This window comes from Herpailurus yagouaroundi, unplaced genomic scaffold (genome assembly GCF_014898765.1).
Source record: "Herpailurus yagouaroundi ecotype Mexico unplaced genomic scaffold, PumYag 100, whole genome shotgun sequence".
In the NCBI taxonomy this organism is placed as follows: domain Eukaryota; kingdom Metazoa; phylum Chordata; class Mammalia; order Carnivora; family Felidae; genus Herpailurus; species Herpailurus yagouaroundi.
The window spans coordinates 2438744-2462147 of record NW_024412391.1 but is presented as its reverse complement, the minus strand read 5'-3'; the positions used below and the strand labels follow the sequence as shown (position 1 = coordinate 2462147).

The 23404-nt window shown below is 37.5% G+C and overlaps 1 protein-coding gene across 1 annotated transcript in view; it reads left to right on the top strand.

Moving 5' to 3' along the window:
* Window positions 1-23404, top strand: part of CNTNAP2 (contactin associated protein 2) — a 2003978-nt gene that overhangs the window by 665005 nt on the left and 1315569 nt on the right. The gene's annotated exons all lie outside the window — the stretch shown is intronic.

The window sequence follows — 23404 nt, the reverse complement described above, 5'->3', positions numbered from 1 at the left end:
CATGAAAACAATTTGATTGCATACACAACAAGGGGCACCTGGGTGGCTCTGTCTGTTGAGCCTCCGACCTCATCTCAGGTCATGATCTCATGGCTTGTGAGTTCAAGCCCCGCACTGGGCTCTGTGCTGACAGCTCAGAGCCTGGATCCCGCTTCAGATTCTGTGCCTCCCCCTCTCTTTGCCCCTCTCCCACTCATTCTGTCTCTCTCTCAAAAGTAAATAAAAATATTAAAATTTTTTTAAATAAAAGAAATATTTAGAGGACAAGAAAGCATGAGATCTGGAGCTGTACTTTAAATATCAAAACCCTACTCCATCCAACACTTAGTAACAGTGAATGTTTAACTATGTTAATGAACCTTTTATGGGCCTTACTTAGTTGCCTTAGTTGTAAAAAGGATAAAATAGTATCTGTCTTATGGGTTTTTAAGACAATTAGGTAAATTAATCAAATTTCTTGGAACAATGCACCATAATTATAGGCTCATCTTCTTGTCTTCTCATTTCACCCCCTCCTAATTGTTTATCAGCATTGTTATTACTATTATCATTAATAATTATAGAATATTTGGGATGCCTGAGTGGTTCAGTTGGTTGAGCATGTGACTGTTGATTTTGGCTCATTGATCCCAGGGTCATGGGATCGAGTCCCATGAGGGGCTCTGCACTGACAACACGGAGCCTGCTTGGGATTCTCTCTCTCCCTCTCTCTCTCTGCTGCTCCCTGACTTGCATGCACACATGCTGTCTCTCTCTCTCTCCCTCTCTCTCTCTCTCTCTCTCTCTCTCTCTCTCTCTCAAAATAAATAAATGAATTTGATTGTGGTGATCATTTTGCAACATATACAAATGTATATTGCACACCTAAAACTATATAATGCTGTATGTCAATTGTATTTCAATTGAAAAAAAAAAGAAAGAAAAGGCAAAACATTATATATGTGTGTGGAAATCCTAACTCCCAGTAACTCATAATGAATACAGCTTTACCTAGAAATACGGTCATTGTAGGGGCGCCTGGGTGGCTCAGTATTGCAGTTCAAGTTATGATCCTGGGGTCGTGGGATCGAGCCCTGTGTCTGGCTCTGTGCTGAGCGTGCAGCCTGCTTAAGATTCTCACTGTCCCTCTGTCCCTTCTCCCCTCCTCATGCTCTAGATAGATAGATAGATAGATAGATAGATTTTCTAGAACAATATATTAAAAGGGGCTTGAGGACCTGAAGTGAGTAGCTGTTAGCTCTATCGTCGGGAATACTAAAAGCTAATTATGAGGACAATGGCTGTAAGTAAAGCCTGGTTGTCTTGGGCTGCTCTTGGCATATGTGCGCCCTTGGTGACCGTGAAGGTATCTGTACTGTTTGTCACTTGTATGTACAATTTTGCCAAGTAACTAATTTAGTCAGTGTTGACTTTGAGAAAGAACTAATAGACTGTTAAAGTGTCTTGGCAAATAAATTTGGATTGCTTGAATAAACTAGCTTAATTATAGGCTGTGTTACCGTTCTGTCAAAAAAGATGTCATGCTGATAGGCTGTCTGAACGGTTCTCTCAGTTACCATCAGTGACTCTTCAGGAGCGTAGGGAAGGAATAAAATATAGACTTCTACTTCTAGAAACGTTGCATCTTGCCTCCAAATGAAAAGATTGTTTGAGATAAACATCTGTGTTTCTCCCACGAACTTCACTGATGTATTTGGATGAGACAGTGGGTCTATTGTAATTGCCATTTCAATGGTTTATCATTATATTAATATGCAGCTGTCGTGAAGTCTATGAAATCTGTTCTGTGATTTAACAGAGTTGTTCAGAAAACTACCTGCACCAGTTAATAAGTAGTAAGAGCCAACCAGCATTTGTCGGGGGTTCATTAGCGTTTGATAGGCCTTTATCTCATTTAGTCTTTGAAACAACTTAAATGTGATGATGTCGAATATTGTTATTATTAAGCCCATCCTATAGACGCAAGAGCTAGGGAATAGAGAAGGTAGAACATTCCAAGGAGCGCACGGTGCATTAACAGTGGAGCTGGGATTAGAATCCTGGGCTAACTAAATAGACCTTCACTACCGTGATCCTCATATCTATGGCTCACCTAAACCTTTCCTTTCAGGGTGTGCAAGAAGCTTGCTGACCACATTTTAACTGTAATGTGCTACACAGGCATATGATGGCATATCTTTTTATAAGGTTACTAGTCCTGCTGGATTAAGAGCCCAGTCTCCCGCAGTGTGACCTCATCTTAACTACTTACATAGGCAATGACCCTATTTCCAAATAAGATAACATTCCGAGGTACTGGGGTTAGGACTCCCACATATGAATTGTAGAGGGGTGCAATCCAACCCCTAACACCTAACTTTTAGGAAAGCACCTTATAAAGCTATGCCATTAAAACCTATTTGTTACCACTGAAGGATTAATAGTGTTGTCGATGGTTAAGAAAGAATAGGGAATGGTCTTATAAGAAAGACAATGGTTTCAAAGAGGAGTTGTACATCTGTCCTCATGAATTCAAGAGATGTGCCCAGGTCAAACCATAGGAGATCAGTTGCTGAGTAATTATATGATTCTCTGCATTCATTTGTTTACAAGCAAAACTTGAAAGGAACGTTTTCAGAATTCTTCTCTCAGGGGTAGCAAATGAGCCAAAGATGCTTTTTAAAACCATGCAAATAGGGGCGCCTGGGTGGCGCAGTCGGTTAAGTGTCCGACTTCAGCCAGGTCACGATCTCGCGGTCCGGGAGTTCGAGCCCCGCGTCAGGCTCTGGGCTATGGCTCAGAGCCTGGAGCTTGTTTCCGATTCTGTGTCTCCCTCTCTCTCTGCCCCTCCCCCGTTCATGCTCTGTCTCTCTCTGTCCCAAAAATAAATAAACGTTGAGAAAAAATAAATAAATAAATAAATAAATAAATAAATAAATAAATAAAAAATAAAACCATGCAAATAGAATGAACCCATCCTTCACCCAACCCCGTGAAAAGTGTTTGCGTTTAAAAAGTATCCAAGAGGGGCGCCTGGGTGGCGCAGTCGGTTAAGCGTCCGACTTCAGCCAGGTCACGATCTCACGGTCTGTGAGTTCGAGCCCCGCGTCAGGCTCTGGGCTGATGGCTCGGAGCCCGGAGCCTGTTTCCGATTCTGTGTCTCCCTCTCTCTCTGCCCGTCCCCCGTTCATGCTCTGTCTCTCTCTGTCCCAAAATAAATAATAAATAAATAAATAAATAAAATAAAAAGTATCCAAGTTTCCAACCTCACAGAGCACTTTGTTCAGAAGTAAACACTGTTTGACATTATAGACATCATTTAATTCCTTGGTATATAATGTTTCAAAACCAGATTCTAGAAAACGTGCATTCTAAGCAATTATTGACATTTTTTCCATCAGAAAAACGAAACAAACAAAAAACAAAAACAAATAAAACAAAAAACAAAAAAGAAAAAAAAACAAGAGCTCTCCCAAAAACAAAACAGCTTCCTGCAATTGAATCTTGAGATATAATTGCTAATTTCTTTTGGATTGTAATAGTATATATTTGAAAACAGCAGCTTTTATTAGTTACCTTCACAGTATTCTTCAGAGCAGGTTGAGAAACACATTCCCCGGGATCTCAGATAAGAAAGCGGAGTTGCCCAGGGCAAAGGGGCTATTCATCTGATGCGCTTATCAATCGCAATTGTTCATTCTGTTTGCAGTGTGTCTGTCCTGTTTGTGTGCTTCTTAGTTTTGTTACAGTATGCAAAGTGGAAAATAGAGCTATGTGGAATGGCCTAGAGCAACGGAAAAAGACTGAATTTATCCAAAATTCATTCAGGCTGTTTATATTCAGCCTGGAACAAACAAGTTTTTGATAACAACTTGAAAAAGAAATAAATACAGAAGTTTTCTGTTCCTGTGAAAGGAGTTTGGGATTGTGATAACATCAGATATTTACACCTGTTTGTCCCATGACTTACTAGATAGTAAGGTTGGTGTGTGGTTAAATACATACAATTTGACAGGTTGTTTGGTTTTGTTTTTCCTGGAAGAGTAATACATAGGAGTATTCCATTTTAGCTTTACTTAAAATAAGCAGTAGTGACGATGTTGCCCATTTTTTTTTTCAACATTTATTTATTTTTGGGACAGAGAGAGACAGAGCATGAACGGAGGAGGGGCAGAGAGAGAGGGAGACACGGAATCTGAAACAGGCTCCAGGCTCTGAGCCATCAGCCCAGAGCCCGACGCGGGGCTCGAACTCACGGACCGCGAGATCGTGACCTGGCTGAAGTCGGACGCTTAACCGACTGCGCCACCCAGGCGCCCCAACCCATTTTTAAGTTTAAAGTCAAAGACCAAAGAAATTATTACTCAGATAATTGTATGTTTGGAATCAAGGTAACTGATCATGAAACCAAGCCCACTCTCGTGTCTGCCTACACACACACACCCATCCTCCACCCTTACTACAAAGTAACTCTTAATCTCCCCCTAAATTATATGAAAGCTATGGATAATTAATCGAATCGAATCTTTCACTGGATTCAGTTGAAACGCAGAGGTGTTAAGGTAAAACACTATTGCTAATACTTTCTGCCATTCCCTGAGTACTTACCTGATGAATGCCTTCTGTGTCAAATTCTCTGACAAGATCCTGAAAGGTGAGGGACCGAGTTTGGTCCTCGATTCCTGGGCTCCCCCTCCCCCGTAGTCTTAACTCTTTCCATTATATCACATTTGAGAAGATAGAATGGTGGGTGATCATATGTACATTCTCCGAGAGGTTTATTTGTCTTGTTAAATGCTGGGTCTCACCAGCTAGGACAGTACTTTGCACATTGGATGCACTTAGTAAATATTTGTTGACAGATTGAGTTATGAGATTCAGTGAACTTTTGAATAATAGTATATAATTAGGTGTACATTTCATTAAAAATGTTTATTTTTTAAATGTCTCTAATGGGTACTGACAAATGTTGCACATACCTACACCTATTGAAAGGAGAAGTTCATGTGTCAAAAATGGCATTTGTGGAGACCCTCAAGATTTCCACAAGGGAGAAAATATAGCAAAGGTTGCAACAGCAAGGGGGTAAGAGGGAGACCAGAAATACTAACCAGGGCAACAAAGCTTATTCTCCCTTCAGACCTGGGTGCAGCTTGGGGATGTGGAGTTAAATGTTAAGGGGCTAATGCCAAACCCACATGTATGTTGCAGACGTGAAGGTGAGCTGGGCCCTGGTCAGTGGAGACAATCTGGCATCGGTATAGAGAGGTCTCTGATCTCATAAAGGCTGAGTGTCGGGGTAGCAGTATAGTTGGTGAAGTCTGCAACAGGGAGGTGCATAACACAAAAGAACACATTATATATTCTCTGTTTCCATTTGTGCAAAAGGCAAAAACAGGGAAACCTGTGCTGTAAGAAATCTGGGTAGTAGGTCCCTTTGTAGGCGGGTGGTGGCTGCAAGTTCTCTACAAAGGAAGGCTTGGGGGGGGGGGTGGTGTTCATAATTGTTTCTTGACTCAGTGCTTGTTACCCTTATGGAAATTCATCAAGCTGAGTATATATATGCACTTTTCTCTATGTATGTGAAAATTCAATAGTAACTTTTAGAAGACAGTATGATCAGACATGAAATCAAGGTCTGGCTTGGAGGGAATAGGAACTGAAGGAAACTAGGAGCTATTACCAGAATTGCTCTCTAGTACCAAAAATAATTGCAGGGGAAAACCAGTGGGCCAGACCAAAGCCAATAAATAACCAGGGGAGTTGGCAAAGGGCTTTGAAAGCCTACTTTCAACATGTGAGAGAATTATTTGACCTTATGTGAGTCCGTGGGGCTCTATTCACACTTAACACATGGATAACTGATATTGTTCCATCTATTACTTGCTAATGAAGAAAGTTTTTCTAAAGAGTATTTCTAAAGAAACATCATGTCTGGCTCCTGGCTTGCACAGAGATGAGCACATATAAAACAGACATCACTGTGGCCAGCTAGTGTTCATAGGAACCACAGTTAAGCCAATCTATAGCTACTTCTAGTTTGTTGTCTGTTCACTTGCAAGGTGAATGTCTACGTTACTAAATTTAGTTCACTATTATACTTCTCATAGCGATCGATGTATGACAGCTATTAATGGTCACAAAGAAAGTTTCCAAACTATATGGCCAAATACAGGAGGTTGGTTGAATAAACTAGGCCACCTATGCAAAATGGATACATTCCAGCTATAAAGAAAACAGAAATATTTCTAGGAGTTGCTATGGGATAGGTCTCCCAGGAATATTGTTAAGGGCAAACAAAGAACCCAAAGAGCACCTGCTATGTGCTGACTTGTGTGCAAGCAGTAAGAAATGAGAAAACATGTATATACGGTTGAAGCGATTCTGGAAATGTTTAAATGTTTCAATATATTCCAGATTTAAAAATGAGTAAATACGGTGATGATGTTGTGAGCCATGGTTCTCACTATGAAGAAAGGAATAAATAAATGGGGACTAGAGGGAAACAAGAAGGAAGCCCTTTAAAAGTATGTGTGTATACGTGAATAGTCCATATACATACTGTGTATACAGTATACCCATATATATATACATAGTCTCAGCTTAGACTGTTCAATGGGTCTGGAAAAAAAGACATTCCAGTAGCAACAAACATACCTAGTACAGACCTTAGTTACTAATACCCTTATCCTCTAAAAGGAATCAGATCTGATTGGAGAAACTGTATCAGGTTTTGGTCAAGTAAGATTCGATCTGAGTCTTGAAATATCTTTTTATGTCAAAATTAAAGGGAAAATAATGGTTAATGACAAAAAGCGCATAAGAACCAGGTCGAAAAGAAAATATCTATTGGCCAAATCTAGACAATTTGAGCATAAAAATGATCAAAGACAGTAATGAATTAAAAACCTTTAGGAAAATATGTATCCTTAAAGTCATAGAGATTATAGATAACAGATCAAGGCATAGGTACTTCACAGACAGGAAAATAAAATGAGAGAGAAGGCTCTTGCTGACACGAGGAAGACAACTTCCGGGTAGTAACGGGGGAAGGTCTGCTAGAGGCAGAAATTCATCATTTTTCAACCCTCATAGTGTTAGTTTTGGCATGTGGTTGCAGTGGCCATTAAAATATTTCCTGTCGCCTAGCTATTATCGTAGGGCATGGGAAATATTTTAAGGAAGACCACCATATTTGTATGGACATAAAGTGTTTCCTAAGAATTACTTATCAGTTGGAAGAGGGAAAAAAATGATTATTCAAGGGAAATTATATAGCATTTCGACTGAATGATCAAAATAAAGATGATCAATGAGGGGCAGGTAGACAGTGTCTGCCTACAGATGTGATGGGCTAAAGACCCTACATAGCTATTCCACTAAACATGTATAAATGTATTCAGTATATCAGAGGAAACATAAATCAAATTCAAAATGAGAAACATTCCACGAGGGCATCTATGAGGGGTGAGAGGGTAAGAGAAATTTCAAAAATGTCAATGTGATAAAAGATAACAAAATGCTATGGGATGATTCTACGTTAAAGGAGATATTTAAAAATGACATCATCATGAAATACCTGTTCCCAGCCTAGATCCTATCCTGGATAGGGAAAAAAATGCTATAAAAATATTTTTGGGTCAGTGGACAAAATTGGGAGAAAGAAGGTTGATTAGATATGTCAATGTTAAATTTCTTGAAATTTGATAACTATGCACTTGATTTATGTCCTTATTTTGAGAAAATGTAAAGTATTTAGTAGTAAATGGACGTGATATGTAACTTATTCTCAAGTGGTTCAGAAAAAAAACCGTGTGTGTGTGTGTGTGTGTGTGTGCAGGGAGAGGGAGAAAGAAAGGAAGGACAAAGTGCATAGCACAGAGCAAAACGGGGAATCTGTATAAAGAGTAAGAGGTATACAGTGTTCCTAACTCTCCTTGTCACTCCTCTGTAGGCTTGAAATTGTCTCACAAGAAAAGTTCTTTTTTTTTTTTTTTAATTTTCCTGAAAATCCAGTATTGGAAACATTAATTTCATTGTTGTTTTAACAGGGTTTTCTTTTAAAACCAGATGCCTCACGAAAACACAAAACCTATCACTCCGAAAGCAGTCATTGAAATCTACACCAGCATGTTTAATTGGATCTTTCCCATTACCTGGCTGATAGCTGATGGATTAAGGAAGTTAGAGATTTGATGTGATAAAATAGGGGGAAAGAAATGACTATAGGAGTAGTAACTGTGTTGCCGTGTGAACAGCCAAGTGGGGTAGGGACCTACATTGACAGGACGAAGTGGATTACAAGAAACACACACACACACACACACACACACACACACACACACACACAGTGTCAATATACAGATTGGTCCTGATGAAATGGTAACAGTAGTCACTTACTGCTCCCTTTATGCATACTTCTGTATCATATGGTCAAAGATGCTTCAAAAACGAAAATCAGCATGTTTATTTGGAACATTTACACTATAGAAGCATGTTTGTTCAAGCAGATTTGTAGAGTGGAAGGGGGTGATAGCAGTTTCCTGAAAGTCATGGACTGTGAATATGCCCACAGGCACGAGGAGCTCAAAGATACCAACAAGTCACGCTTGTCAGAGTAAATTTGAAAGTGGAAAGAAATAAGACAGATATGAAATTAGCTCAGAACAATTCAATATTCGAAAACATCTGTAGGAAGAGGCACCGAGGGCCTGGGCTGAAGAAAATAAATCACAATTAGATCTGGTTCTGGAAAATTCACCAAGGTCTACATTAGCAAATCAAGTCCAAGGAGGAAGTGAAGGGTTTCTCTTGACAGAGGAGCACTTAGTGTTTCTTGGAGAGGGTTTTCAGGCAAATATGATTTACACATCTCTGCATTCATTTGTGCTGTTCAGATACCAGAAAGAGCGTGCCTCGGTGCGAAAGATTTATATTAGTTGCAGAGGCTTCCACCAGATATTTTCTAGTTTCCCTACCAACTCTGAGATTCTTTCATTCCCTCTAAGGTGAACTGTTTTTTAGAATGGTAAACCACCTCCTATTTAATGATAACATCTGCTGAAAGGTAGTCATATTTATTAATAACATAATTTCAGTTTTTGACATTTCTATTATGATAATTTAAACTTATTATCTAATATCCTCTCCTTTAGATAGAATTTGTTGTACATTATTTATTTCATGTAACGTTGTACATGTCAGCATAAATGCCTTTTTTTCCAACCTCAATACATTTAGAATACCAGGGAGGATCCAACACTGAAAAAAATGATAATGTGATAATGTGAATACACAGCTCGGGGGACGGACTCTTTAAAGCTTCATAGGTTTTCCATTTACATATCAGACAATTCCCAAACCTTCAGAAGAAAGTCCAAAGTGCTGACACAGTATGTGGATTCAGATCTTATGAATGGAAGGATATTAAAAGCAATTGAGATTGAGCATAAAGGTAAAAGTTTGAGGCGATTCAAAGAAAATTACATTAGGTTTTCAGGTTTCCTTCAGCAGAGATTAGGAAAATGTATTTCCATTTCCTCAACAAAGAGTAAGGCAAATCTTACAGAAAACCAAGTCAGAGTCAAAGTTTGTTTAAAAGAGCATCTCTAAAGTGGGATATTGGCACCAAGAAGACGATCTGTCCCCCTGATTAATGGGATTTGAATAAATTTGTTCACAGAATAGGACAAATGCAGCATTACACAATAACACCTTAGATGCTGAGAGAGATCAATTAAAAATTTTAAAAAAATTTAAAATTAACACCTAACCCTAACCTCTGACCCTGATGCCTACCCTGGTTCTGAACTCAGTTTCAATTCCAATCCTAACCCTAACCCATAGTTGCTTGATTAACCCTAACCCTACTAAATGCATACTAAACTTGAATTCTGTAATAAAAAACCAGTCATGTAACAAAAAACAAAAACAAACAAAAAAAGCCCCAAACCCCATAAGATCTGTTTGATATTCTTATGACCACTCAAATATTAATGCAGTCTTGTTTCTTATTGACCTTAACTATAATTTCTAAATTAAAAAAAATGTGTATTTGTTTTTGAGAGAAAGAGAGAGAGCAGGAGAGGGGCAGAGAGAGAGGGAGACATGGAATCCCAAGCAGGCTCCGCACTGTCAGCATAGAGCTCCAACTCACAAACCAGCGAGATCATGACCTGAGACAAACTGAAACCAAGAGTCTGACTCAATCCACTGAGCCACCCAGGTGCCCCTATAATTTAGAACTTTTTGAAGAGTAACCAAGTTAGGGGTGCCTGGGTGGCTTAGTCGGTTGAACGTCTGACTTCTGCTCAAGTCATGATCACTCCTGAGTTCGAGCCCTGTGTCGGGCTTTGTGCTGACAGCTCAGAGCCTGAAGCCCGCTTCGGACTGTGTCTCTGGCTCTCTGTCTACCCCTCCCCTGCTCGCACACTGTCTCTCCATCTCTCTCAAAGTATAAATAAACATTAAAAAAATTTTTAAAGAATACCAAGTTAACAAGTTTGACACAGGAGCCAAAATCTTTCCCCAAATCATATTATTGAATAAAATGGTTCTTTAACCTTAAGTAAAAGCGAATGGAATTGTAGTGTATATTATTTTAGAATAAGCGATTATCAAGCGGACTTTCCACACATTGATTTTTTTAAATTTGGATTTAAAAAGTCCTTTTTTTTTACTCTTTCATGCATTATATTCTGTTAATCAGTAAAAAGTACTCCAATTGATTTTTTTTAAATTTATTTTGTAAGTATCAGGAAACTAGAGGTGTGGGAGAAGATGATTAGCTGTTCACCAAACCCACATCCCTTTCTTCTTTGTCACACAGCCTGATTTCTGGCCTCCCTTTAAGTGAGGCATCACCGGTGAGGACTCCTTGCAGCCTGTGGAATTCCAACACTTTCAGGCTGGCCCACGGTTTGGTTCCTGTGGAGCCCTGCACTCTCTACGTCTCGGTCAACCAAGCTGGTGTAACTGCAAAAAAAAGAGCCAAACAACCGCCACACCTTTATCTAGGGTCATTTGTGCGTTTAAGCCCATTCTAGGTTAGCTGCTCTGAGAATTAACTTTAAAATCTCTCCCCTCTCTCTCATCTCATCACATCCCCCTCTAGATCCTCTTTTCAGCATATAAGCATGTAGTTATTTCTTCAGACTTAAAAAAAAATGCTTGATTTCCACTCGTGACTGCTGTACTCTTTTGTTGCAAAATTCCTCAAGAAATGTTTAGACTTGCTCTGTTCCATTCTCTTCTCCTGTCCTCTCTCAGACCACTCCAACTCATATATTCATACCCCTGCATACTCCATTCTGGCTTCACTCTCACTGTCCCGTCAGTGGTCACTCTTCCATCATTATTGAACTTGACCTGTCTTCACAATTTAACAGAGTGGAGCATGTCCTCCATAATACACTTTTTTATTTGATTCCGAGGCACCATTCTTTGGGTTTCCTCCTGCTTAATTTCTTGTTCTTTGTTAGTCTTCCGTGTTGACTTTTCTTTATCACCAGGACCTTTTTCTTAACTGTTGAAATACTCTAAGACTCAGTCTTTGGTCTTCCTTTCTTTCCACCTACAGGCACTCATTTCCTTGGAGTTCCCAATCAGTCTTTCTTTTTCAGGTATTTCTTTTCTCCATTTTAGTTACTTTCTACTCCACCATTTTGAGTGATTGGTGCAAATTATCATTGACTCCACTTTATCTCACATTCTCATATCCATTCGAACATCCCGTTTCTCAACTTTGAAAATGTATCCGAAATACAACTGCTTATCACCTCTCTGGTCTGAAACACCAGCCATTTCTTGAATGGTTTTAAGAACTTAAACAGATCTCTCTGTTTACATCCCTGAACCCATATACACCAATGGCAACAGAACAGCCACAATTCTCCTTTTAAAATAGAAATCAGATCATGTAACTACAGCTCAGAACCCTGTAAGTGTTTACCACTTTATGCAGAGTAAAAGCCTATATCCTTACGGCTGCCTCAAAGGACCTATAAGTCCTATTCCCTGTTACTTCTCTTATCTCAACTACTACTGCCATCATTATTTACTCAGATACAGGCACGCTGAGCCTGGAATGTTAAGGCTTTTGCACTGGATATTTCCTATAGCTAGAGTATTCTTTCTTCAGATATCCCCTTGATTAACTCTCACCTCTGTTCATGTACTTGAAGAAGTGTTACTTTCTCAACAAAGCCTATCCTGTCCACTGTATTTAATACTGTAGTCTACACACACTTACATTCAAAGTCTTCATGGTCACCCTTTCTTACTCTGCTCTTTGAAAAAATTCACAGCAATTACGGATTTTCATTGTAGCATATATTTACTTATATATTTCTTTTATTTGTTTTGTCTGTCTAGAATTTGAACTCTCCATAAATTAGAATTTTGTTTTTAAACCAGTACATGCTAGGTATCTATAACAGTCCCTAATACCCAGTAGAAACTAAATATTTCTTAAATGATTATTGTAATAGAATCAAGACTATTTACAAAAGATGATTTCAGCCCAGGATTGCCAGTTTATTCATTCATTGTTACGTTGAGGTGCTGTTATTCTTTTACGGCTAATATTGAGGTTAGCACATTGATTTTATTTAGGGGACTTCAACTTTGTCTTCTGGGTTGACTTTAAATGGCTATATCTGTCTATCATCTATCCATCCATCCATCCAACCGATCTGTGTGCGTGTATGGACGTACATGTAAATGGCAAAATACAATGTTTTCAGTCCAGAGTTTAGTCAGATAAATCTATCTCAAGCTATCTCTTTCCAAATCATTTTCAAACCTCAAGTGTAAGAAATATCTTTGTGATCGATTTAGAGGAAAGTGTGGTATATATTCATACCGCTCTATACTCTAACTTCATTTCTGGTTCACTCCAGGTAATCAGAGATTCATTTGCTAACCAGTATAGTTTTGAATTCCTCCTAAATGTGTGCATAGAAATTACTGTGGTTTGCATATTTTGAAATCTGTTAAATACTTTATTTGTGGAAATCTGCTAAAGAACATAGTTCAAAATAATATAATAAATGAAAAATATTCTCTATGCTATTAGTACCCTAAACAGTTGAAAGGGTAGTTTTCATTGACTCATTTAGGCAAGTGTATTAATACTGTGAATTCATTTTCTTTCTTTATCTCATCTACTAAGTAATTTAGGGACCAGTTGGGTAGCTAAACACTATATATATTTTTATCATCCTCTATAGCATTGTTTAGCCTATGGTAAATATTTCTGTGTAACAGTTTTACTTCTAAGCTTATTATATCCTATGCATATTTTCTTTTGACTCCAACTCCTCCAACTATTTTTTAAATAGTATATTCGCTGCTTAAAAAATTGCCCTTGAATCAAACAGAGGCAGTGGAGTGAAATGGAGAAGAACAGTATGCATGGATTTGATTCTGCCATTGATACTAACTTTCTTTTTTTTTTTTTTTTAATTTTTTTTTCAACGTTTTTTATTTATTTTTTGGGACAGAGAGAGACAGAGCATGAACGGGGGAGGGGCAGAGAGAGAGGGAGACACAGAATCGGAAACAGGCTCCAGGCTCCGAGCCATCAGCCCAGAGCCTGACGTGGGGCTCGAACTCACGGACCGCAAGATCGTGACCTGGCTGAAGTCGGACGCTTAACCGACTGCGCCACCCAGGCGCCCCGATACTAACTTTCTGATTGACCTTTGGTATATTGCTTGATATCTTTTTGGATTAAAAACAATACTCTCATAGGGTTATTGTAAGGAAAAATGAATAAATATATTTAATGCACCTAGTATCTTTCCAGAATTGTAGTCAGTATGTAATAAGTGACCATGATTTTTATTATTTTCTTCAATGGGAAAGAGTGGAAGAAGAGTAGGGAGTAATCAAGCATGGAGCTTTTTCAGTTTGAGATATTTGTAAGACCTTCCTGGCAAGTGCGGGTAGGTCTCTTCCAACCAGTCACTCAGAGACTCATGTCAGTTCTGTCATACCTTGGAGATTATTACTATCAAGATGTGACATCCAAGGTTTATCCTCGGTTCCATCTTAGTTGCTTAGAAGAAGATAGAAAGTAGGAAAAACAAGCCTATTTCTTAAAGGCATTGGGCAGCAAATCACCCACTCTAACGTTCCACTGTGAGGGTTAGTCATATGGCCTTATCCAGATAAAGAGGTATGCTTGGAAATGTAGGCCTGGCTAGTCAGCCACTTCCCAGCTATAACCTTATACAAGGGAAGGGACAAAATGAATTTTGGTTGATGATTGTCTCTCCCTAAGAAGTGTCCAGGTGGGGGCGCCTGGGTGGCGCAGTCGGTTAAGCGTCCGACTTCAGCCAGGTCACGATCTCGCGGTCCGTGAGTTCGGGCCCCGCGTCGGGCTCTGGGCTGATGGCTCGGAGCCTGGAGCCTGTTTCCGATTCTGTGTCTCCCTCTCTCTCTGCCCCTCCCCCGTTCATGCTCTGTCTCTCTCTGTCCCAAAAATAAATAAAAAAAAACGTTGAAAAAAAAATTAAAAAAAAAAAAAAAAAAAAGAAGTGTCCAGGTGAAAGAGTTTATAATTAGTGTGTAGTCTGGACTAGATACATAAATTTGAGAGTCATGAACATGTAGATGATATTTAAAATCTGGGAACCAGTGAAAGAGAATAGAGATGAGAAATGTTTAGTACTAAGCCTTGAGAAACTCCTATATTTCTTGAACTGAGGAATTTCCAGTTCTTCAGGGAAGGTAACTTGAAAAGACAAAGAGTATTTTTGGCTATCCATCTGTGCAGGTGTTACGTTGATGTCAGGGGAGGAAATTCTGCACCAGAGAACATCAGGGCAGCTGGCAGGGAGCTGTCCTCCAGTTGTGGTGCTGACACGATACCTCCTCTCCTCACAATGAATGGCACTCCCTCAGTTATCCTGGGAGAGCTCTGTCATTCTCCCCTAATACACACATCCAGAAAGATACTTTCCGATGGCCCCACACTTTTGTACTTGTGGAAAAGTGATGGGCCCTAATGCTACCAACTTTTTTCTCCTGTCTTATTCACGCTCAGAGCTCCGCTACAGAAACACTGTTTTCTGCATGAGAACACTTTATCAAGTTTTGCCCAAGAGCCCTAATTATGCAACCAAGAGGTTAAGACTTAAGTCATTTCATCAATTTTACTCAACCGTGTTTCTCTGTGTGGACCCCACCTGAGAAGAGTGAGAAATACTGCAAGGGGAGTTAAATAAAGAGATAAGTAAAAACTCAGATACATTCTTAACAATAAATCTGTGAGAAAGGATTAAAGCAAATAGGGTGTCAGAAAAAAGACAGACATCCATTACCCTGCCTATTCGATAATTAGTGATTTGATTGAATTTCCCAGACCAGAAAAACTGAAGATGAACACAAATGTTGAAGCAGGGTATTCAAAAGGATTATAAAACTTAGGAATATAAGCAAGATATGAAAAACCATGATGCCAGTTAGATGTTTTTGAGTCTCACAATATGTCAGGCCTCGTAGTAAGTGCTTATAATAGTTATGACAGTTGACTACCTGACAAGAATTAATTCTAGATGGTCAGTCTAAGGCTTTCATATCAGTTGTTTCCCCCACATCAGTAATTAGATAAAGAAAGTGCATATGATCCTCTTCTCAGTGATGAGACTTAAGGGGATATCTTCTGGATGAGGTCATGGAAAGATCAATTATCAAATGGCCCAGGGAAAAAAGACAGTCAGTTTTCTATCCTTGGGCATCATGATTGAGTATGACACCTAAATCTGCTGCCACTACCGGTCCTAGAATGAAGCCACTTCATGAACTGAGTGAATCCCTCTTCTCTCATCCTTGTACATTTCCTACCTCTGAAGTGTCTGTAATGAAACACATCTCCCTTTCTTGCTGGAGAATATTAGAGACAAGTTTTATTTTTTTCTTCTTTTTCTCCAAAATTGTATTTAAATGCCAGTTATCATACGGTAAAATGTTAGTTTCAGATGTAGAATTTAGTGATTCATCACTTATATACAGCACCCGGTGCTCACCACAGCAAGTGCCCTCCTTAATACCCATCACCTAGTTAATCTATGCCCCAATTTCCCCTCCTGTAACCATCAGTTTGTTCTCTACAGTTAAGAGTCCGTTTCTGGGTTTGCCTCTCTTTTTATCCCCATGTTCATTTGTTTCTTAAATTCCATACATGAGTGAAATCATATGGTATTTGTCTTTGACTGACTTATTTTGCTTGGTTAGTATAATACTCTCTAGCTCCATCCACATCATAGCCAATAGCAAGATTTCATTTTTTGATGGCTGGGGAGGCATCCAAAGGATGAGTTTATAAATAAATAGTCTGTAAGTTTCTGATATACTCCAAAGTCTGAGATATATGACATAAATATTAAAAGAACATGGGAGAATATATTTATATTTTGTAATATTAAAGACCTTACACCAGTGTTACTTGTTAGAACATCATAGATGAAGTGGCAAATAAAATGTATGTATAGTTCTTAAATAGTAGAACATACATACCCATTACCAGGTTAAGAATAAGCATAGAATATACTTGAAGAGTTTCCAAGTCACATCACCTTTTCCATCCCAGTGATAAGCACTATCCTGAATTCTATATATACCATTTCTTTAATGTTTTACTAGGTTGCATTCTGTGAAATTGCCTATATTTGATAGGATTCAACTTCATCTTTCTATCACACCTGTATATGTCCCTGTATAATTTATATAGCATATTTTACAAATAAATTTGCTTCTTTTTGAACTTATTAAAAATTATCCTTAGACTTTGAAAAAGAATATAATGTTCTTAGAATAAAAAGAATATTTTTAGAAATTTTCTTTAGCTCCTTGAAGGTGCAAATAAACTTGCAAGTAAGAGGTAAAAGCGATTAAACTTATATAAATGTAATTCAAACATTTTCATGTTGCTGAGCTTTAGTTTTTAGTTGATGAACCCAGAAGTAATTCTCCTGTCCTCAAAGAATATTGACAAACTGTGTCATTAATAAGAAAGACATCAAAGGAGTTTGGAATATCAGAATTAATAATATCATTGGGGGAGGGGGAAGGAGAATGAGAATGAATGAATATGATTCTATAGTTGGATCATAATTGAATTAACCTGAGATTAACTAGATGGAATGATGGTTAATGGCAATATTTGGTATATGCTTCTTCTGCAAAAATATGTAACATAAGAGAAAATTTTAAAAGGACAAGTGAAAATCAAGAAAATGGACAGTTCAGGGCAAATGGAGACAGAGCCACAGCAAAAAAAGTATAATTAGTACTATTACAGTGAATATTTACCAAATGTCAAGATAAGGTAGCACATGGAAACCTGAAAAAGCTTAGTTTGAACAAATAAAGTGCTACCACACTGAACCGTTCTTCACAGCCCTGTGAAAAATGCAGAATATAGAAGAATATAGCCCATATAGATATTACTGTTTGATTACCACAGTCTTTCCCATTGAGCCTGGAGGTAACCTCACAAGCCATTTCATCATATATCTCCAGGCAACCACCACCAGCCACTACCTATTACACAGAATGGGAAATTGAGGAAAGTTTTCCCTCCCAGCAACTCCTCAAAGCTCTTTTAAGACATGAGTATCTTGTATCTACAGTTTAAAGTAATTATTACCATATGAAATTGTAAACGTTGTCTTCAGGTCTCACCTCCACAAGGCATGGGTGCTGTCTTTAAGGCCTGCCTTCTTCAATCACTTTTACTTTTTTTAACCAAAATACGTTTTTTAATGTTTTTGGTTTTTTTTTTTTTTTTTTTGAGAGAGAGAGAGCGTGTGCACAAGAATGGAGAAGAGGCAGACAGAGAAGGAGTGAGAGAATCTCAAGCAGGCTCTGCACTGTCAGCACAGAGACCAGCTGTGAGATCATGACCAGAGCCAAAATCAAGAGTTGGATGCTTAAATCAACTGAACCACCCAGGTGCCCCCCACAAATAAATTTTTTAAAAAATTTTAATGTTTATTTATTTTTGAAAGAGACACAGAGAGAGCAGGAGAGTAGTAGTAGAGAGAGAGAGGGAGACACAGAATCTGAAGCAGGATCCAGACCCCGAGCTGTCAGCACAGAGCCCTACCTGCAGCTTGAACCTGTAGACTGTGAGATCATGACCTGAGCCAAAGCCAGAAGCTTAACCAACTGAGCCACCCAGGTGCCCTCCGCCCAGTACATTTGTAATTGAACTATGTACATATTCATAGAGTGAGTGTTTGCAAAGGTAAATATAAACAAAGTTACAAATGTATGCAAATAGTTTAAGGAATATAAATATTTATATTTGAAGCCCATCATTACTTTCACTATTTCTACCAATGAGACTCTCTAAGCTAAGTTCTAGGTATATTCTTAGAAGAGAGGCTTTTTTCTCTCTCTTATAGCTTTGAAACATGAAAGACATAGAGCAATTACTAGTCAGAATCAGAGTGAATGAAGAAATAACTTGTGGGATAATACTAAGAGCCTGAGACAGAGGATGGCAAGAAAAACAGAAGAGAGGGCTGGATGGAAACCAACCAAAATGTGCAACTTCTCATGTAGAGAGGACATGAATGAAAAGATGAGAGTCCACAGGTCTGAACTGAAAGTAGATAATCTAGGGGAAGTGCATAGCAGGCAGGTAGAAATTGGATTCTCAAGCTCTGGGAAAAGATCGGGGCCGAAAGTAGAGATACAGAAGCCATAAACCATGAATGATCAATGAAGAGGAAAAAATTTCATGTGGTCACTCACCGAATAAATAGAGAAGAGGGAGCCAATGAGAAATTAAAGAGAAGCATCTAAATTCAATTGACAGGCTAAGAAAGCATGCAAAACACAAATAAAATAAAATATTTAAAAATTTAGTCAAAAATACTAGGAAAACCAGCATACAAGACAGGAGGAACTTCAATGACTGTAATAAATTGAGGCTTGAGATTACCTTTAGAGATGTGTATCTCCCAAAATGTAAAATAGATTTTTAAATAAAACAATGCTTGAGAAAGTCACATAAACACAAGTACATGGTGAGAGTTCATTTATTCAGCAAATATTTGCCAAATTCACTCTTACCATGCAGAGGATATTATTAACAATGGCCAATAAAAGAAATATATTCTCTACCCTGATGAAGATTACAGCTAATCAGAATAAAAATGTGATTATAAAATTACTTTGAAAAATAGTTGGGGGTGGTATGAAAGAGGGGTGGGAAGAGCAAGAGAAATCCCTCAGGAGACAGAAGCATAGGGGAGAAGACAGGGGTAGTCAAGAGGAGGCTAGGGGGGGCTGCTTTACTTCTTTCTTTCTTTTTTATAAATTAGGAGAAAAGTTGAATGTGTTTGTTAGACTAAGAGGAGAACCAGTGAAAAGAATCTAAGGGTAATAGAGTTCATGGACTGGAAACAAGGCCATTTCCATTTTTTTTTTTTTAACGTTTATTTATTTTTTTGGGACAGAGAGAGACAGAGCATGAACGGGGGAGGGGCAGAGAGAGAGGGAGACACAGAATCAGAAACAGGCTCCAGGCTCTGAGCCATCAGCCCAGAGCCCGATGCGGGGCTCGAACTCACGGACCGCGAGATCGTGACCTGGCTGAAGTCGGACGCTTAACCGACTGCACCACCCAGGCGCCCCAAGGCCATTTCCATTTTATAGAGATCCTCCCATTTGTCAGGCACTGTACACATACTATTTGGTTTTAGGAAAGTTCTAGAACTTTCTATAGTCCAATAAGTGCATGAACTAGGTAGGAGCATATTTATCTGAAAGATATTTGTCTTCTTTCTTTTTTTTTTTTTGTCTTCTAGTCATCATATGAAGATTGAAGAGAAAAGATAATGTATAAATATATATTAAATGTATGAACATTTATCAGGTATATTAGGTTTAAATAAATTTTCTAAACTCAAACACCTAAGTTCATTTAGAGTATTTGTTTAAACAAATGAAAAATATCTCTTGGGGATGCCTAGCTGGCTCAGTCAGTGGAACATGTGACTCTTGATCTTGCAGTTGTAGGTTCAAGCCCCACGTTGGGTGTAAAGATTACTTAAAAATTAAAAGAAAAAAAATCTTCAAAAAAAAAAAAAGAAAAAAAAAACAAAAATATCTCTTGAAACAAGAAAAATAATTTGTTATTATCATTGTGGTATTGTCAGTCCCATCTGCTAAAATACACACACACACACACACACACACACACACACACACCAGGGTCTCAAGAATAGTATTAGCCCCAAAATAATAAAAACCTCTGAATGACAAGATTAAATAACCATGATGCATATCAGCTTGTTTTTGTACCTTTTCTTACTGACCCGCAGCTCTCACACTTACCATTGATACAACACTCATAAAATGGGAAAATAGCGGGGTGAACTTCTTTATTTGCTTACTTTTGCATTATATGAATAGCCACTTTATTTTCACATTTTCCTTAATCTCTCATTTTCTTAAATGTATATGAAAACTCAAAAATGTAATAATCATCTTACAATGAGATGCTTTCTTAAGTGTACAACAATTTTATGAAATTGCCTTACTTGATAAAATCGACAGAAAGTCTTTAGTAAAGAATAAAGTATTATACTAATGTATTAAAATCACTGCTATTAGTATTATTCTAATTAAGCCTAAATTCCTGACACCTGGAGATTGTCAGTCTCTCTCTAAGCATTAGGTAATTAAATGAAAATCCTCTCCTAGTTTAAAAACTATAATCAGAAGAATATCAACATTCAGTGAGACTTTTAAAACATGAACTTCAGCTCACATATTCTGTGGCCCTCATATTTCTTCTCTACCAAGGTAATCAGGGATGTATTACATTGCTTCACTTACCTACATGAAATGGCTAAAAAAAATGAAATTATATGTGACCAAACAAAGAATAAATACTTTTACATAATTTACTGGATTTTGGAACTTTGGTGCCTCATGAATATTTAAAAGATAAATGGATTTAGCCATCTGAATTTAGATGTATGCTGATAATGCTTGAGACCTTGGCAAATCAATTAACCTCTGGACATTCAATTTTGAATAAAGGGGTTACTATTTGTTGGCAATTGTGTAACCATTCTAATTAAAAGGAACTTGTGAACTCTTTTAATTATTCATCCTTTGAAATATCCGCCTGTGGATAGTGGCTAACACACCCATTTTATCTGTTTGTATATTGGGAAAAATAATGGTAAAATAATTGATTTGGTGCAAGGTCCATGGTTAGTGATAAGATTATTAGAAGCCAGAAGTTTCCCCTCTGCCAATTCTTTACATTATTCACTCATATTAAAGCCTTTTATTCCCTTATAATTAATTTTGTATTTTGAGAATTAAATAATGATGCATTTGATATATTGAATGAATTATGTAATTACATCTTATGCGAAATTTCAAATATGTTCAGATTTTGTAGCATTAGAGAAGCTATGACATTTGAGTCTTTCCTAATTAAAACAAAAATGAAAAGATTGTGTATTTTGCCATCTTTTGCATCATCATGCGTAATCCCTTGAAGAAACAGTAACAAATGACTTCTTATTTTATTAATAGTTCTCAAATGCCCCATGAAATCTGGGAATCTTTTCCAAAAATAGTAACACTCACCATGCAACGCATTCGAATTCCTTATGAATAAGAGTGGTATTTATTCCTAATATTTGTATTTGTACCCTGGGGGAAACACATGATGTTGGTTGGCAGTCTATCAAAGACTTTAAAGAGAGCCTTCAAAGACTAAAGCAGATGCTATTAATCAGATGCTATTTTCATTTTTTATCTGAAGATTTTCTTCAACTTAACTTGACTAGGAATTCAAAACTCTATGAAACATACACATACATTCACATGCTTACACTTGAGTAGAGTCATGTACACAAACATGGCCCTAATCCACATGGCTCTCCATGGTACAGTGTCATAGCAGAGACTCTGGGGAATAGTGTGGTCCTTCCAGTGCCTTCAGTTACTACATTGTCTAAAAGAGACTCAGAAATAAGCCAGTGTTCTAGTCACTCTTGTGCTTGAGTAAACTTTAATGCATGCAGATTATCACTTATTTGCTATTGTATTGAATGTATATGGTCTTAGACAGTGGTCTTAAGTATGGAAATAATTAGTGAATGTATTCACTAAGGAGTCCTGCTTAATATATTTTTTGTGAAAATAATTATTTGATAACTTGAAAAATCCTTCTTTAGATCAGTAGTTTTGTGAAAGTGTGAACTCAACAGTGAACCTGGATTTCAAAGAAAAGCAATGACCAAAAAAATCCACATAGTCAAACCTTTAAACATATCTTTCAGTAGAAAGGATTTATGACTGTACTGAACAGTGATTTGTTTTGCTCACATAGAGGTATAAACAACACAAGAAAGTAAGGTAAAAGGAGGAGTTTCATTAAAGTATTAGATAATTACTTGCTTGCAATCTTTATTTACCACTACATAATCATACTACTAAAAACTTTAATATTTATCAATAGGTGACAATTCTCCAAGATAAGAAGTATGTCTTTCATATGACTCTATGCCTTAATTAAAATATTAGTCAAATGTCCACAAGGTATTTCTACAGTTAACTTGTAAAATGAGAATAGCTTCAATTCAAAAATACTAATTAAATACAGAATGTGATTCAATAAAAGTCACTGATGGCTAATTAAGGGAAGAATTATCAGACTTGGATGAAAATATATAATACATATAATCCTAATGAGAGAATATGCTGTTTGCTTTCCTCCCCTGTTACAAGAAATTCACCAACCAAGTATTTAACCTTGAGAAGAAACAAAGAAGCTTTCCTGAGTACATACCATTTCCCAAATACTGAGCTAGGCAATTTGGGGTTTCTAAAGACAGTTTGAAGACAAAATGCTTCCTGGCATTTCCTTGCAGACTAATTAAGGAAAAAGGAGTTAACTATTGAAGAATGGGAACACTAATTCAAGATACAAGGCCCACCTTAAGCAGAATGTCCAAAAGCTTATGTTTATCAAGGTCTTTTCAATGCTGTTTTTTCTTCCTCTTTTTCTGCTCTCTTTATTATTGACTTGAGGTTGTTATTAAGTCATAGTGTTGTCTTATTCCGTTTTTCGTTCTCGAATGTAGATAACGTTTTCGGTAGTTAGTATTACACATTTTAAGATGTGTACCTTTCTTAATATATAATGTCGTTCAATGCCCTGACACTCCTCATTAAGAGTATAGAAACTTAGAATATTTATGAAAGATAAAAATTACAAGAACAGTACATATCAGTATTTATAATGAATACAGACACAAAAATTAATTAGAAAATTAAATCCAACAATACTTACATAGAGATAATACATTATGACTAAGTGAGGTTTATCTAAGGGAAGTGTGATTGGTTGAATATTAAAAAGTCAACCAATGCAGATCACTGC